Below are 18,821 nucleotides of genomic sequence, written 5' to 3'. Positions count from 1 at the left end.
AACATAATTTTTAGAGAGCTTCTCGATCTTTTGGTTGCACCTCTTGCACTTGATCTAGCTCACTAGTTGATCCTTCCCTCACCCTACAGTTTTATTGCAAAAATCCATGGTTCTCTAGTTTCTTACCATGGTTTCTTTTTAAGTGATCTCTTAAATTAGTAGTGTTCCCTGAACATCTATATTCTTTACTGCAGATGGTACACTTCACAAACTATTATCCCCCACTTTTCGAAAAATTTCCACACAGATGATTGATTTTTACGATTCATTTTCAAAATAATAACAAAAAACTATTTACTTCTCTCAGAAACAAACCAACCTAGGAAGCGCAGGATTTCCTCGGCTAACTTTCGGTGGCGCGTGAAAAGTACCGATAGTTTCATTTCGGCACGATTCAGAACACTTCGTGGCGACTATGCTCTTTGTATCACTGCTGCCAACGACAGCGATTCAGCAGTTGTGGACTATAGTTTCATGACGAAGAATAATGCTGTGGTTGTGTGGCGTTTAAACAACGAAATGAGTGATGCAGAAACCGTTGCTGGAAGATTGAAGTCAACTGGTACGATACCCGAACAGCTTGAAACTTTGGGGGCGGCATTCTTCCTCGTGACCCTCGAAAAATTATTAATCACATCTCAGAATGCTGTAAACTCGAAAAAATGAAAAATAAAAAATAATGGTGAGCTAATTCGCGCGCTTCAGAATTTCAGACAAGGGGTATCATTATTGATGGGCAAAAGCTTAAGAATTGTCGACAGATTTAGGTGATTTTACAATTACATTCCCGGACATTCACCGTCAACTCTTCGCAAGAGAAGGTTAGTTTTGTTTCCCATCCATTGAAACATTCACATTTCGCCCGAATGACTTACGAACATGCATTGTAGTACTGTGAAAGCAGATAGCAAGTAAATACAGATATACATTTAATGATTATGTCCAGCCACCATACAAATAAAAAATTTGACACTAGACAGGTTGTGCTTTTACTATATTCAATTTTGCGGGAACTGAAGCGTCCGTGAAGGAACAAGTTCCGCTAATGGAACACAACACAGGGAGCCAACGTGTGAAAGATACTTGTGCTTCTCCGAAAGCTGGAGTGACGCAGGGGCGTTAGGGTTGCATCGATGTTTTGTGTTTCCAAAGCGGCTTAGACATTAACGCGTACAATTGAAAACACTTGTAAGTACAATGTGGACTCAGACACAGAAGCTGACAATAGCGGATGTGTTTCATTAATAATGATAATAACCATATTTATTTTAAAATGCATTATGGAGTACAATCAGAAAAGGTTAACAAATCCTTAAAAAAATCTTTTTTTCCCTCTGCTAACTGCGTTATATTACAACAGCCTTATTTATTCCTTTCTATACCTATGCTCACAAATTTGGAGATGGCAATCGGTATAATGCGCATTCATGTTCCATGTTACTTACATGGGCAATTTTTACCATAAGCATCTAATCGGTAAGAGATACGCACGACCGTGGGTTGTCATCAACATTCATTAATAAACAGCATAGCCTGGCTAAGGCCCCACCATATTTGATTTTGACTACATACCACCATGCAATTACTTTCCCTCCACACTCCACATGCCATGGAGGCAACAGGATCCGACAATTTTTCGAGAGCCAATTAAAAAAGAATTACATTGTAAACGAAATGACTATCGACAGTTAAACCAGACTACCGACAGTGCAGGCGCTATGGATGCAGACACTATCGATAATCGATAGTCTATCGATGTCTAAGTAACAGTAGCGCAGCTAGGCCGCAGCCGTGGAGAGTGGGTTCTCCCTGGCGCAGGCGCCCGCCGGGGAAGTCCAGTTTCCCGGCCGCTGCTGGGCCAGCGCAGCGCGCCGTGGTCGCCTAGCGCCTTGCCAACGTCCTATTGCGCCGCCGTTCCAGTTTGTGCCGCCAATACAATCGTGTATTTGCAGACAAAAACTAAGATGATTCTTGAAACTTTGACCGTCCCTCGAAAGCTTCTGCCTTCAGGCACGTTTGTGGACGTTAACCCCACATGCGAACGAAAAAATTACTGGTCCAAGTTTTGAAAATAAGACTGTACACTTTCGACCAAGCAAAGTGTCGCTATTACCTGTTACACATTCATACTGTCCTACTTTTTCTTTTTCCTGGGCTTAGACCCTTCTGCACCCAGAAAAGCGAAATTATTTCGTTTGGCAGCAATAACCATTGCTTAATGAAATAACTGGCATTACGGTGTCGAACACCCAACTGTAGTTCTGCTGCAGCAAATTCGCAACGAAGCCCGCCGGCGTTTCGTCAAGGACGGAAGTGACATTGGATGACCTCGGCATCACATCTGACATTTCAGTTTTCATCGCAGACACGGCAAGAGTCACTTAAGATCAGTGTCTTCTGTTTCTATGCTAACGCTATTAGTGGCACAGGGAGAAGATACTACTCAGATGGGAAGAAAGAGAGACGAAAAAACGGCGTCACGGAGAAAATGAAAATCGCTTCCTCAATCACGAGTCCCATTAGTGAGCACCAAAGAAGCTCATTTAGAACTATTTTTCGTTGCTATTATTAAAGTGGAATCGTATGTTGTGCAAAACGCATTATCTGATTGCAGCAGAGAAACGCCTTGCGGTTACGTCGATGACCTGTCGACCTTCAGTGTCGCCAGTTGCTACAATCTAATATAGTCTAACGGAAAAAAAGAAAAGCCCACGGCTAGCACACTGCATCCCAAGTCGGCGGCGTAATCTACAACAAGAGGGCCACCTGCAGGTGCTGTGGGGGGGGGGGGGGGGGGCTCGGGATCAAGTCTGCCCAGGTCGAACTCGCCCTGTGTCTGTATGTCCACACATTTTCGCAAACTACCAAATAAAGATAAAACTTTGATATCTCCAAATCCAAAAGAAGGAGAGTTTCAACTGGATCACATAGCCATATCTAAAACGCATATAATGGAAATTATGAATGTCGAAGCACTCGGAAATGGGGAATTTGATTTAGTTCATTATCTAAGATTAAAATACGAGTTTTCCCACATAAAACAAAAAATATCACTAAGAAAGTAATCAGATACACCTCCACTACAGCTAATATTACTACTGAAAATATAGAAAATATTTGAGAAGAAACTGAAACACCAAATCAAGGTGACTGTCATGAACTCCAGGTATAAATTACTACAGCAGCAGAGAAAACTTTAGGAGTGCCCAAGAATAAAAAGGAGGGATTGTGGGACGATGCGCATGAAGAACTTGAGAACAGAGAGGTCAAGAATGGAGAAACAGGTGATGTTAAAAAAAGAAAATTTACAAAACTCAAAATAACAAAGAAAAAAAACGTCAAAAATAATCCCCAAAATCAGAAGAACTTTGAAAAAAACTCGGCGTCTTGAAATATAAGATAATTTTAGCAAAAATAATACCAGAGATTTTTACCAAACTTTTAAACATGTACTTACATACTATCAAGCACCAATTTGTTTCAAAGATAAAATTGGCAAAACAGGATTAAATAACAAAAATTGCGAAATGCTAGCAAAAGTTTTTGACAGGTTCGTAAACTGTCAAGTTCCAACAGTTAAACTGGAATTTCCAGCAATACTACAAAATCTGGAGAAAGATTTCTCGCCAATAGACCAAGAAATTCATGAAGCCACAAAAAAAAAGCACAAAGCAAGTGGTGAAGATTACATTACAGCAAAATTTTTGAAATGGCCAGAACCGAAGATTATAAACGATCTGCAACTACTGTTTGAGAACATTTGGAAGATTGAAAAGATTCCAGAAGAGTGGAAAGTAGAATTAATTCAAACTCTACGTAAAAAAGGAGCCAAGAGTTCGACAATTACAGAGGAGTGTCACTTATGCCAGGGCATATAAAATATTAGCAAGAATTCTCATCGACAGAATGGTAAAAACTTTATCTAAACAGTTGGGAGAAATCAGGGAGGTTTTTCGAATGGGAAGATCCTGCACAGAATAGATTTTTAACCTAAAATCAATAATTCGCCACAGAATGTTAACCAGCAAACCAGTAACAGTATAATTTATTGAATTCCAAAAAATGATTTGGTTCTGTGGACAGAGAGATAATAAATAAAAACATTAGACAATTTTGTCTTCAAGCAAAATTAGCAAACATAATTCATGTAACTGTAACAAACACGATATCCAAAGTTAAACTTATGGGCGAAATATCTCAGCCATTTGAAATAAAAACTGGTGTTAGACAAGGGGCTGGTTCTAGAAAAAATTGTAAGGATCTGGAATTTGGAGCCTAAGAATCACAAAATTGAACCAATAACTATAGGAAGGGAAACAAACGGAATTAAACTGTCTGGTTTTTGCAATTTTGCAATACTTTCAGAAGATCTGACAGATGCAGTTATTCAAGTAATTATTCTGGAAGAAATAGCAAATAGAATCGGTCTCAAAATTTCAGCTAAAAAAACAAAATTCATGACAAACATAAAAAATGAACTACAGTTCATAGAAACACAAATAGGTAAAATAGTGCGAGTAAGTAAATTAAAAGATCTTATACAACAGAATACACTAGAAACATTTGCAATAGGTATAGGAGTTAACAAAATGGAGAGAGGGTATGGTTTGACAAGAAATGTGTATTTATAAAAAGAAAACAAACACTGTACCACAGTGGTACGACCAGAATGTTTTCATATATGAGAATGTCTAATAGTGAACTACACACATCAAGAAAAGTTTTGCATCACCCCGATTCCCAGAACTCCTGAAGATAGACGTTGACTATGGATATTGTATCACAGGCACAGTCCCTTTGACTGTTCAGATGTCACTAAACCCGCCCAAAGATGTAAACAACCATGCACGATCAGCGCCTATTAGACGGAGGGGGTCCGACAGCCGATCCGCTCCAGTCATTCCACCAGGAAGGAGGTATACGGCTCTTGTCTGTAGTTCTACCATGCCTAGACGGTCAATACCGCGGTTCAATTGCGTCCGCACTGTTGCTTTGTGCCAGGAAGGGCTCTCAACAAGAGAAGTTTCCAGATGTGTGAGTGAACCAAAGCGATGTTGTTCGGACGTGGAGGAGTTACAGAGAGACAGGAACTGTCGATGACATGGCTCGCTCAGGCCGCCCATGGCCTACTGCTGCAGTGGTTCAAATTGCTCTGAGCACTATGGGACTTAACTTCTAAGGTCATCAGTCCCCTAGAACTTAGAACTACTTAAACCTAACTAATCTAAGGACATCACACACATCCATACCCGAGGCAGGATTCGAACCTGCGACCGCAGCGGTCGAGCGGTTACTGCAGTGGATGAGCGCTACCTACGGGTTACGGTTCGGAGGAACCCTGACAAGACCACCATGTTGAATAATGCTTTTCGTGCACCCACAGGACGTCGGTTTATGACTCAAACTGTGCGCAATAGGCTGCATGATGTGCAACTTCACTCCCAACGTCCATGGCGAGGTCCATCTTTGCAACCACGACACCATGCAGCGCGGTACCGATGGGCCCAACAACATACCGAATGAACCGCTCAGGACTGGCATCACGTTCTCTTCACCGAGGGGTGTCGCATATGCCTTCAACCAGACAATCGTCGGAGACGTGTTTGTAGGCAACCCGGTCAGGCCGAACGCCTTAGACACACTGTCCAGTGACTGCAGCAAGGTGGAGGTTCCCTGTTGTTTTGGAGTGGCATTATGTGGGACCGACGTACGGCGCTGGTGGTCACTAAGGCGCCGTAACGGCTGTACGATACGTGAATGCCATCCTCCAACCACATCGGCAGCATCTTGGCGAGGCATTCGTCTTCATGGACAACAATTCGCGCCCCCATCGTGCACATATTGTGAATGACTTCCTTCAGGATATCATCGCTGGACTAGAGTGGCCAGCATGTTATCCAGACATGAACCCTATGTAACATGCCTCGTGTAGATTGAAAAGGGCTGTTTATGGGCGACGTGACGCACCAACCACTCTGAGGCATCTACGCCGAATCGCCATTGCGGAGTGGGACAGTCTGAACCAATAGTGCCTTCATGGACTTGTGGATAGTATGCCATGACGAATACAGGCATGCATCAATACAAGAGGACGTGCTGTTGGGTATAAGACGTACCGGCGTATACAGCAATCTGGACCACCACCTCTCTGAAGGTCTCGCTGTATGGTGGAACAGCATGCAATGTGTGGTTTTCATGAACAATAAACAGGGCGGAAATGATGTTTATGTTGATCTCCATTCCAATTTTCTGTACAGGTTCCGGACCTCTCGGAACTGAGGTGATGCAAAACTTTTTTTGATGTGTGTATAAGGTGGACAGAACAGAGGTATTTAAAAGACGGATAGCTAGAAAAATAATAGGTTCAATACAAACTACAGATGGCTGGAATATGGGGAGTAATGAGGAGATCTACAAAAATGTAGAGAAAATGTCATAAGTGATGGCTAGAAGAAGATTAAGCTTTTTTGGACACCTCTACCAAATGAATGAGAACAGGTTCATGAAATAAATATTCCTGTAATTCTCGAACAAGGGAAGGACAATAGCATTGATTACAGAAGTAAGGAAAGATGTAGAATGAAATAACATCAAAGAATCGGATATAACAGAAAGAAATCATTTCATTTCAAGAATAAAATATTGAATTTTAAGGCCATCAATGCATAAAAAATAAGAAAAGGGAACAACACGGACAGAAGAAAGGAAAACAGGGGGAGATGATAAATGAGAACTAGTAAAACAGAAAACAACAAGGAAAGAAGAGAAACTGAAGTTTTTACGTGATCCTAGTAGGACAATCCGAAAACAAAAAGTGCAATAAACTAACTGCATGAACAATTTTTGCAGCATAACTGAAACATACAGTATACGCCAGCAAGAGAGCCTGTGATTCTTCAAACTCCTCCAGCGTAACACTCGATCGAGATGATCGGGTGGACTTGAGTGTCCAACGGACAAAACATCTCGGGAAGCTACGACGCTGCCCTGAAGGACTGCTTGCGCGGCGCTCGCCTCCTGCGCCCTTCTGCCGCGGTTCGCACCCAGGGGCGCTCGCTGCCGGCCTCTCTGCCTGCCCACTAGGCCAGTTCGTTGTGGGACGCCATCTTAATGTGGCCAAGGATGTACCCACTTGACTAGCACGACTGATCAGTGGTTCCCTTACTCGAATCTCGACAGATTCTTTAGTAACACAGTCCCAGGCGTTAGAACCTTAGCGCGTTCGTAATCCGCTGTGTGTAATTCCGAAAGGCGATGTTTCGCATCTGCCGACTTATTAGGTAGCTGCGATCTGGTGCGTCTGGTTGTGGCTCACCAGTGGAACCATTAAAAAGGGAAATACTGAGTCTGCCGGTGTGGTGTCACCGCCAGACACCACACTTGCTAGGTGGTAACTTAAATCGGCCGCGGTCCATTTAGTACATGTCGGACCCGCGTGTCGCCACTGTGTGATCGCAGACCGAGCGCCACCACAAGGCAGGTCTCGAGATACGGACTAGCACTCGCCCCAGTTGTACGGACGACATTGCTAGCGACTACACGGACGAAGCAGCGCTCATTAGCCGAGCAGATAGTTAGAATAGCCTTCAGCTAAGTCCATGGCTACGACCTAGCAAGGCGCCATTAGCCTTACATAGTTTGATAGTTATCGTATGAATTGTCTCATCAAGAATGCTGTATTCACACAAGGAATAAAAGTTAAGTATTCGAGGAGCTGCATACTTTTCTTATTAGAATTCACTACTTATCCTGTTCCACAATTCACGCCCGTCTGCGTTAGATAGCGTGCATTTCGGCCTCCTCTATCTACAAGGTGTTGGCACATTTGCCCACACATCAGCCGGCACGGTAGCAAGCCCCCAGAAGGAATGTTATCAAAGGCGGCACTGAGAAACCAGCAGAAACCACATCTGCAGACTTTGTAAAGGAGCTGATAAAACAGTCGACCACATTCTGACCTGTTGCGAGGAGATCGCACACGCGGATTAAAAGAATAGAATTTTGTGGTGCAATCGATAGTTTTGAAGTTATGAGAAACATCATCAGCCAGTGGCGGAGTTATAGACAAGAAAATGTAGCCGACAATGAGCAAGTCAGACTGATCAATGACTTTTTTTTTGGGTGTCTTGACGAATTTGATTTTATAGTCTACCAGACGGCGTTAACAACTCGCCTGGAGACGAGAACACCATTAATCAACCACGGCGAGAAAACCAAAATGATTACTTCAGACTAATCGACGACTGGCTCACGGCATGCCGGACGTGACAGCAGTGGAGAAAAAGAAAGTGCGCATCTTACGAATTGCTGCACCAGCCAACAGCACACTGAAGGACAACAGCCGGAATACGATTAAATATGAGTATCAAAAATCTAACTTGAGTAATTCTGGCACAGTTTTGTAAAGGAGAGAGCAGTGGTCCTTGGCGTACAGGCTGCAGTCCTGGCAACGATAAAACACGTATCTGCCAATTATAAACAACACTTTGATGGGGTCAGATACACCAAGACATTCTAGTCACTTGAGCATTGTTCGAGTAGTGACAAAATATGACATTTACCATAGTTATCTAGTTTGCTGTATTTACTGTTTTACGAGGGTTGCCCAGAAAGCAATGCACAGCACTTTTTTTCTCAGCCGAAAACAATACTACGAATGCGAAACGTTGCGTATGTATTATCTGAAGTCTCCCAAGAGAGCACGCCAAGTTTCCGCCACTTCGACGGACAGCGTAGCTGCAGGACACTTTGAAAATGTGATGTACGTTACAAGCAACGTGCCGTCATTGAATTTCGCACTACAGAGAAAGAAACTATGGGGAATATTCAGAAACGCACAAACAGACGTGGTTTATTCGCCTGGAGACCTGCAAGGTGCATTCCACTGACCCCTGGTCACAGGAGAGCCCGTGAAGCCTGGTGTCAAGAACACAATACATGGTCATTGGAACAGTGGTCCCATGTTATGTTCACGGACGGGTTTTCATCTGGCGTGAACCAAGAACCAGATACCGACCGCTTAATGTCCTTGGAAGGGACCTGTATGGAGGTCGTGGTTTGATGGTGTGGGGTGGAATTACGATTGGTGCTGGTACACCCCTGCATATTTTTCACAGAGAAACTGTTACAGGTCAGGTGTATCGGGACGTCATTTTGCACCAGTATGTCCGCCTTTTCAGAGGTGCAGTGGGTCCCTCCTGATGGACGATAGTGCACGGCCATCGTGGAGGAGTACCTTGAAACAGAAGATATCATGGGAATGGAGTGGCCTGCCTGTTCTCCAGACCTAGACCCCATCGAGCACGTCTGGGATGCCCTCGGTCGAAGTATCGCTGCACGTCTTCACACCCCTAGGACAGTTCAGGAGCTCCGACGGGCACTGGTGCAAGAATGGGAGGCTATAACCCAGCAGCTGCTCGACCACCTCATCCAGAGTATGGCAACCCGTTGTGCGGCCTGTGTACATGTGCATGGTGATCATATCCCATTTGATGTCGGGGTACATGGCGTTTTGTAGCACACGTGTTTCGGGAAGGTGTCCTCAACTTATCACCAATACCGTGGACTTACAGATCTGTGCCGTGTGTGTTCCCTATGTGCCTATGCTATTAGCGCCAGTTTTGTGTAGTGCCACGTTGTGTGGCACCACATTCTGCAATTATCCTTAATTTATGAGCGTGAGTGTACTCCGTAGTGAAACACGGGACATTGTTAACAAGTGCCGAGAAATAGGTTGTTCTTAACGTTTTTCATAAATTTACAGAAGAATTCGGCTTTGAAGTTCTCGGAGACACTGAAATATGACACAGCTGAGCTACGCATCCACATGGATGTGTAGCTGAATTGATAGTGCAGTAGCTTGAAAATCAACTGCAATTCGTGGATAGCCTGTTCAAGTCTCAACTTGGTCACCTTTTTCCCGTTCACTTTGAAACACCTGCATCTCGTAATTGTAAAATCCATCATCATTTTTGATGAATAGTGCACCTCTTCTTGATACTAATTATATATTGCATGCGGAATTCCCGTTTGCTTTTCAAATATAAATTCTTAACTATCGATATTTTATGAAAGATTGTTAATAAAGATTGCTTAAATTAAGTAAACAATTTGTTTTATTTAGGATAAAAATGAAAAACCGAATACTCTTTATCTGGATTGTGTCCATTGCTTTATGCAACAGATGTAATCTCACACGAACGAGAGTGATAAGTGTCGTAGAAACATGAAAAACAAATCATTTACATAGCATCAAGTACAGCATACGAATGCTGCATTTTTACAATTACAATACGAACCCATCAGAACTGATCTGGAGCCAAGTTAAGGGATTGTTCAAGCTTCCAGACGTACTGGAACTAACACGCGCAGCTTTTTCACACGTCATTGCCGAAAGCTGTCGGGATATACAACGGTACGTCACAAAAGAAGAGGAGAAAATGCGCCGCCTGCGTGGCTTTGTGGATTCTGTTGTTGATCGACTCGTTATCAACGTAGCAGTTGACACTTCCAGAACTGAAATTTATTTCTCGGATCCGTATAAGGAAGGAGCTGAGAGATTACCAGACGGCTGACGTAATTAACATCTTCACTGGCGTCAGTATTCCACAATACGGCGAAATCCCTGCAGTATGCTTTTGGATCACACATAGCTCGCTCGAAAAATTACTCTGTGTTTAAGTTACGAATTTTCATCCCCTTGCTTGTAATTAGAACAATGTGTTAGGCGAGAACGAGAGCATTTTATTCTTTCCGTCTCGTCACCAAAGAAGCGTGCGGTAGTGCTGGAGTTTTGTCGATTATTATTCATACTCCTGAAAAATCAAGAGACATTCGAAACTATATTGTTTTTCTGCTCGTCTCTTTTTACGTCTGAACTGCAACTGCTCACATCGTTGCATCACATTAGTTGGAACCGGCTGGCTGGCCAGTGGTGTCCAAGTTAAATGTGCCGTTAAAGATGTTGTCCCACATTATCGCTCAGTGCTTGACTGCATTGTATTGTATTGTACTGTATGGAACTGGGGACCTAGAAACGACGGAGAGGCTTCGTCCCCGCCGTAGCCCTCAGTGGTGCACAACTGCACAACCGGCTACAGCAGTCCACCCACCCCACCGCCGCCCCACACCGAACCCAGGGTCGTTGCGCGGTTCGGCCCCCGGACGGGGCACTTGACTGTACTGGACACAGCTAGGCTCCCGCTCCAATGAGATTCAAGAAAACGTGGAACATTACATGGTCTAATGTTTACGTCTGGTTTATTCTTATGATTAATACCGTATAGAAATATCTCATCAGAGACAGTTTACCCAGAGAGCAAAGTATTGACTGCAGTGCAACAGAAGTGAAATAACTTGCTTTGGCAATAGCAATATTTGGAGTCACTGAAGAACTTTAACCTGACTAAGACTTAGGAATAAAACGGGGAGGAGGAGGAGGAGGAGGAGAAGATGAAGTCACTGACGAAATGCCTGGCACACTGACAGGAAGGAAGCTGCTACCAACTTAGAAAACTTTCCGCAGAAAAATTGCGCCGCCACTGACGAAGGGCTGCTTTCTCAGTTGTCCAATAACAACAAGCTACGAAATGAATCCGCTTGCCTACATTACGGCAGTCACAGTAGCAAAAGAACTGTGGGTACTTTAATCAAAGCGTGTCAGAAAATCGATTAGGAGACCAAAGTGGAAAGTTTGGCTGGAACTGTAAGTCCAAAGCGTAACCTCTGATTTGAGCAGTTTCTAGAACGCGAAAGAGCATAAATTGAATAACCAGAAAACCGAAGACTACCGGATGAATTACTGACATAACACTAAAAGTCGAAGGAGCTTTCTGAAATTGTGGAATAACAAAGAACTGCAACAGCCAGGATAATTAAAGATACGAGGGAGAGCTGGATCACCGAGCGCTGGCAAAATGGACTTTCCAATCCAAGATACTTCGTAAACACAGGAAAAAGAATTGCATCTCTTACGGTCGAATATTAATACTCTTGTTATTTACAGGTGATTGAGCTAAGCGGTTCACATCAAATATTTCCGGAACCATTCAAGATATCCTAATTCTGCTTTTACCTAGATGAATAGCGACAAAATCCTCACGAACCAACCATCACTCGACAAATGTAAATCACAAACACAGAACGAGAGCTGCAGTTTCTATGTGATCCTTTTATACCGATTTCTGAGCGGTGCAACACTATTTCATCTACACGTGACGTGGCGTATTTCCTTATTTGACTACGATATCACTAACTCCCGCGTGAGATAGCCATCAATTTCATGTTAAAACTAGATGAGTCTGAAGTTGTAAATATTTAGTCTCTGAAATTATTAATCTAATTTTGAAGAGTGAAATGCCGCTGACTTCACCTCATAGTATTATGACACGGGTACTGGACATTACTGTTGATACACTTAAAAGAATGAAGCCGAGATCTGCCAGCCTCTGTGGCCGAGCCGTTCCAGGCGCTTCAGTCCGGAACCGCGCGACCGCTGCGGTCGCAGGTTCGAATCCTGCCTCGGGCTTGGATGTCTGTGATGTCCTTAGGTTAGTTAGGTTTAAGTAGTTCTAAGTTCTAGGGGACTGATGACCTCAGATGTTAAGTCCCATAGTGCTCAGAGCCATTTGAACCATTTTGAAGCCGAGACGTATATCTCTGAAACTACACTGAAGAGGCAAAAAGGCTGGTACACCTGCCTAATGTCGCGTAGGGCCCCCGCGAGCATGCAGAAGCGCCACAACTCGACGTGCCATGGACGCGACTAATGTCCAAAGTAGTACTAGAGGGAACTGACACCACGAATCCTGCAGGGCTGTCCATCAATACGTAAGAGTACGACAGGGCGGAGATATCTTCTGAACAGCACGTTGCAATGCATCCAAGATATGCTCAATAATGTTCGTGAGTTTGGTGACCAGCGGAAGTGTTTAAACTCATAATAGTGCTCCTGGAGCCAGTCTGTAGCAATTCTGGACGTGTGTGGTGTCGCACTACCCTGTTAGAATTGCCCAAGTCCGTCGGAACGCACAATGGACATGAATGGATGAAGGTGATCAGGCAGGATGCTTATGTACGTGTCACCTGTCAGAGTCGTAGCTAGACGTATCAGGGATCCCATATCACTCCAACTGCATACGCGCCACACCATTACGAGCCTCCACCAGCTTGAGAAGTCCCCAAACATGGATTCGTGAGGCTGCCTCCACATCCGTACACATCCATCCGCTCGATATAATTTGAAAAGAGATTCGTCCGACGAGGCAACATGTCTCCAGTCATCAACAGTCCAATGACGGTGTTGACGGCCCCATGCGAGGCGTACTGCTTTGTGTCATGCAGTCATCAAGGGTACACGAGTGGGCCTTCGGCTCTGAAAGTCCATATCGATGATGTTTCGTTGACTGATTCGCACGCTGATACTTGTTGAAGGCCCAGCACTGAAACTGCGGCAATTTGCGGAATGGTTACAATTCTGTCACATTGAACGATTCTCTTCAGTCTTCATTGGACCCATTCTTGCAGGATATTTTTCTGGCCGAAGCGGTATCGGAGATTTGATGTTTTACCAGATTCCTGATATTCGCGGTACACTCGTGAAATGGTCGTACTGGGAAATCCCTTCATCGCTACCCCGCACATGCTGTGTCCCATCGCTCGTGCGTCACTTAAATCTTGTAGAGCCGTAACCGATGCAGCAACTGCGCCAGACACTTGTCTTAACCGGCGTTGCCACCCGCAGCGCCGTATTCTGCCTGTTCACATATCTCTGAGTTTGAATACGCATGCCAATACCAGTTTGTCTGGCGCTTCAGTGTATAACGAAATATCAGAGTCCACACATCAAAGTGGGAGACTTCCGAGGACGTAGAAGACGCACGGTGTCAGTGGCAGTATCCACAATGTGGAGTGATGGGTTAGCTTGCCTCAGGACAGGGTACAACAACTTTATGACACCTTTTCCAAGCCAATGAGTGCACTCAACCAGGCCAGAGAGGTGCATTGTCGTACTGGTAAGTGGACTCATATCGTCAAGTTTTGTAAATCAGACTTTTTTAAATCAGTGAAATAACATTACCTCAACTGGTGAGGTATCATTTCATTACTTCTCCCTCCTCATCTTTTTTTTTTGTCAAGCAGTGTGCCTGAGTGATTTCACCCTATGAAAATTTCAGCTGGGATACCGCGTTAAAGCCGACCATAATAAGTAAACGAGCGACCGCCCTGTTGGCGCAGAGAGACAAAGATTTGCTCAAACAGTTTGAGAGACATCGTTAGAATCTGCACCTTCCTGATTTTCCCCTCAATTTCACGAAATTTACTAACACTGTATTTTTAATTAATAATTTTTCGTAGCTGTCTCGTCTATTACCTTAACCGTGTGTGTATGTGGAAAGACAAACGCCGCCGTGCTCCAACGTGGCAGAGACGAAAGATGGCGACGCGATGGGCGGCGGCGCTGTGTGCAGCTGTCACAGTCACACCCGTGCCGGCCGGATGTTCCGCGAGCAGGCGGGGACGCAGCCCGGCCCTGGTCTGGCAGGACGCACGCTGCTCCTTCCGCAACAAGGGAAGCGTGGCCTGCGGTCGCCACTTCCGTCGTACGGCCGGGCGCCCACATCTCCGAGTTTCCGATTCCTCCGGGAGCCAGCTGGCAGTGGAAGCTTCGGAGCAATACGCTCGTTCATGTGCGAATGATAGGTAAGTGCTGACCGACAGCGAATCGTTTCTTCGCCGAGTGTTATCGAGCCAATTCTACAGTTCGTTACGTCCATCGCATTAACGTAACTACTACACTGAAGAGTTTGGTTCAAATGGCTCTGAGCACTATGGGACTCAACATCTGAGGTCTTCAGTCCCCTAGAACTACTTAAACCTAACTAACCTAAGGACCTAAGGACGACACACACATCCATGCCCGAGGCAGGATTCGAACCTGCGATCGTAGCGGTCGCGCGGTTCCAGACTGGAGCGCCTACAACCGCTCGGCCACTCCGGCCGGCACACTGAAGAGCCACAGAAACTGGTATACCTGCCTAATATAGTGTAGGGCCCCCAAGAGCAATCAGAAGTGTCGCAACACGACGTCGAATGTCTGAAGTAGTGCTGGAGAGAACTGACGTCATGAATTCTGCAGGGCTGTCCATCAATCCGTAAGAGTACGACAGGGTGGAGATCTCTTCTGAATAGCACGTTGGAAGGCATCCCAGATATGCTCAATAATGTTCGTGTCTGGGGAGTTTGGTGGCCAGCGGAAGTGTTTAAACTCAGAATACTCTTCGTGGAGCACTGTGTAGCAATTCTGGACGTACGGGGTGGGTGTCGCATTACCCTCCTAGAATTGCCCAAGTCCGTCGCAATGCTCAAAGGACATGAATGGATGCCGGTGATCACACAGGCTGCTTACTTACATGTTATCAGTCACAGTGGTATCTAGACGTACCAAGGGTCCCATGTCACTCCAACTGCACGCGCCCCTTTCCATTATAGAGCCTCCACTAACTTGAATAGTCCCCTGCTGACATGCAAGGTCCATGAATTCATGAGGTTGTCTCCGTAATTGTACATGTCCATCCGCTCGATACAATTTGAAACGAGATTGGTCCGACAGGAAACATGTTTCCAGTCCAATGTCAGTGTTGACGGGCCCAGGCGAGGCGTAAAGGTGTCGTGCAGTTAACAAGGTTACAAGAGTGGGCCTTCGGCTCCAAAAGCCCAGCCCGATAATGTTTCGTTGAATGGTTGGCACGCTGACACTTGTTGGTGGCCCAGCACTGAAATCTGCAGCAATTTGGAAGGGTTGCACTTCTGTAACATTGAACGATTCTCTCCAGTCGTCGTTGCTCCCGTTCTTTCACGATCTTTTTCCGGCCGCAGCGATGTCGTCGATCTGATGTTTTACCGGATTTCTGATATTCACGGTATACTTGTGAAATGGTCGTTCGCGAAAATTCCCACTTCATCGCTACCTCGGAGATGCTGTGTCCCATGGCTCGTGCGCCGACTATAGCATCACGTTCAAACTCACATGAATCTTGATAACCTGCCATTGCAGCAACAGTAACCGATCTAACAACTGCGCCAGATACTTGTTGTCTTATATAGGCGTTGCCGACCGCAGCGCCATATTCTACCTGTTTACGTATCTCTGTATTTGAATACGCATGCGTATACGTTTCTTTGACTCTTTAGTGTATATACTTCGACACGTATAAACAATAAATAAGAACACACAAATGCATAACGCCAACACAAAGTCGTTTTCCATCCAACGCCAGTTCACTTTACTGTACATGAATGCGCACAATTTTTAGGCTATACCTAGAGAAACTACAAAACGTGGTGTTGGACTTGCAAGCAGGATGAATTCCGTATGATCGCTTGGTGCCCGAGGCGCCACGTGCCATCATCTAACAACGTCCTGGCCGAGACACCTTGCACAGGCGTGAAGCGCTCACCAAACGCAGGCAGCGCGTCACCAAGTATTACCGGAAAAAAAGGCGACTGAAAACATACTTTGGTGACCCCGGAACTCTTCCGATGTTCCAAGAACCTTTATCATTTGTTCATTACGTCAGCTAAAACTACATTTACGCCTGAGACCGGATATTACGTGCGTAAGTACGGCAACTGAATCTCTGGATCTCGGTAACGGGTAACGGTACCGACAAAAGTTTCATGGCTCCCCAAGGTGATGGTTTACCGTATAAATTTCGACGATCTGCCACGAATACATTTGACAATGTGGCTGTCCCCACAATTTGTACATTCATTTTCCCAAAAATCATGGTTTCTCGAGGTTTTCTCAGGAACCGCCCAGGAACAAATGGTGCTTTCACTAGCCGCTTAAGCCCCGCCCTAGTCCACCCCTACTGCAGCAGAACACACCGACTTGCTCAATCTGCTTGGGCTGGACGAAGAGTGTAATCTTTATTTTTTGACCCTGTACTGTAGGTGGCAGGTATGGCAGGAGTAAAATACTGAGAGCGAAAGGCTATTTACAATTTGTACAGAAACGAGACTGCAGTTATGAGAGTCGAGGAGCGTGAAAGGGAAGCAGTTCTTGAGAAGGTAGTAAGACAGGGTTGTAGCCCACCCCGATGTTATTCAATCTGTATATTGAGCGAGCAGTAAAGGAAACGGAAGTAAAATTTGGAGTAGGAATTAAAATCCGTGAGGCAGAAATAAAAACTTTGAGGTTTGCCGATGACATTGTAATTCTGTCAGAGACGGCAAAGGACCTGGAAGAGCAGTTGAACGCAATGTACAGTGTCTTGAAAAGTGGATATCAGAAAAACGTTAACAAAAGCAAAACGAGGATAATGGAATGTAGTCGAATCAAATTGGGTGATGAATGAGACACTTAAAGTAGTAGATGAGTTTTGCTATTTGAGGAGCAAAATAACTGATGACGGTCGAAGTAGAGAGGATATAAAATGTAAACTGGCTATGGCAAGGAAGTCTACATTTTATGTCCTCTCTACTTCGACCATCACCAGTTGTTTTGCTCCCTAAATAGCAAAACTCATTTACTACTTTAAGTGTCTCATTTCCTAGTCTAATTCTCTCAGCATCACCAGACTTAATTCGACTACATTCGATTATCCTCGTTTTGCTTTTGTTGATCGGCACACGAGTACAAATGGTCGCTAGGCCAAGGGCTATCTAAAACCCTTTACCCATATCTCTGTGACCAATAGAAATCAGGACATGACCCACTTGAAAAAACGCTTCTTCGAACTGCTTTGTGAAACATACTGGTGTACCTCAGTGTCGTGCGCGGACCGACGTCTTCTCTCTCTTCTTCTCATTGCTCTACCATTCTTGGCAAAGTGTGATAACGGAAGCGCCGTCCCTAACAAGCGAGTGACAGGCTACCGCGTCTCGCTCGATTCGCTAACCGTTTCCGTTGTTCGTCGCTTCTTTCCACCTCTGGTGATTTGTTGACGCGAAATCAACGCCGGGCTGGACGGCAGCTGGTAGTGAACGCTCCCCTACAACGCGGTGCGCTCCGAGCTCTGCAGTGACACGTTCGGCGGTTGTCGCTTACCGTAGCTCTCTGGCCGCCCCTACCTTCACACCTCAGCGAGGAGCACTCGCAGCTGTTTGCCTCAGTTCACGGGGAATTCACACGTGGGTGTGAAAGATGCGGCGCTCCTCACTCGCCGACATCATATTCTGCACGGTTTGCCTCTGGTAGGAGACTGTTTGTACGACTAATTGTCATAGGCATAAAATCAGACCAAAGCAGTATCTGTCATATCACTGTGATTTTCAATAGGTTCCCTAGGGTTTTTTTTTTTTTTTTTTTTTTTTTTTTAGGGCAAACTCGTGGCAAATTGAGGTGCACAATGAAAATAGTTACAGCAGACCCAACAACATACGAGGGTGAGTCAAATGAAAACCTTAAATATTATTTATTGTGGAAAAGTGGTACAAAGCTGTATCACCTTTTAACATACTCTCCCCCACGCTCAATGTAGGTCCTCCAGCGCTTACAAAGTGCATAATTTCCTTTAGAAAAAATTATTTTGGTACTCCGCGCAACCACTCTTGCACCGCATGGCGTACCTCTCCATCAGAACGGACCCGTGACTAATCTGTAAACATGCTGCAGTGTCATTCAGTGTCACTATGGCTTCAACTGCTGCAATGTTCTGTGGAGTCACAACTCGTTGTGCCTGGTCTGGACGGGGAGCATCTTCCATTGAAGTCACACCATTTGCGAACTTCCTACTCAATTCGTAGACTTGCTGCTGTGACAAACATGCATCACCGTACTGAACCTTCACTCGTCGACGAATTTCAATAGGTTTCACACC

General features: G+C 44.9%; 1 protein-coding gene across 1 annotated transcript in view; it reads right to left on the bottom strand.

Moving 5' to 3' along the window:
- The window catches only part of LOC126416056 (phenoloxidase-activating factor 2), a 261,395-nt gene that overhangs the window by 231,526 nt on the left and 11,048 nt on the right, over window positions 1-18,821 (bottom strand). The window lies entirely within an intron of this gene.

The sequence above is a fragment of the Schistocerca serialis genome, chromosome 8 (assembly GCF_023864345.2).
Source record: "Schistocerca serialis cubense isolate TAMUIC-IGC-003099 chromosome 8, iqSchSeri2.2, whole genome shotgun sequence".
NCBI classification, from domain to species: Eukaryota; Metazoa; Arthropoda; class Insecta; order Orthoptera; family Acrididae; genus Schistocerca; species Schistocerca serialis.
The sequence above is the reverse complement of the archived record's forward strand: the minus strand, read 5'-3'. Positions and strand labels throughout refer to the sequence as shown.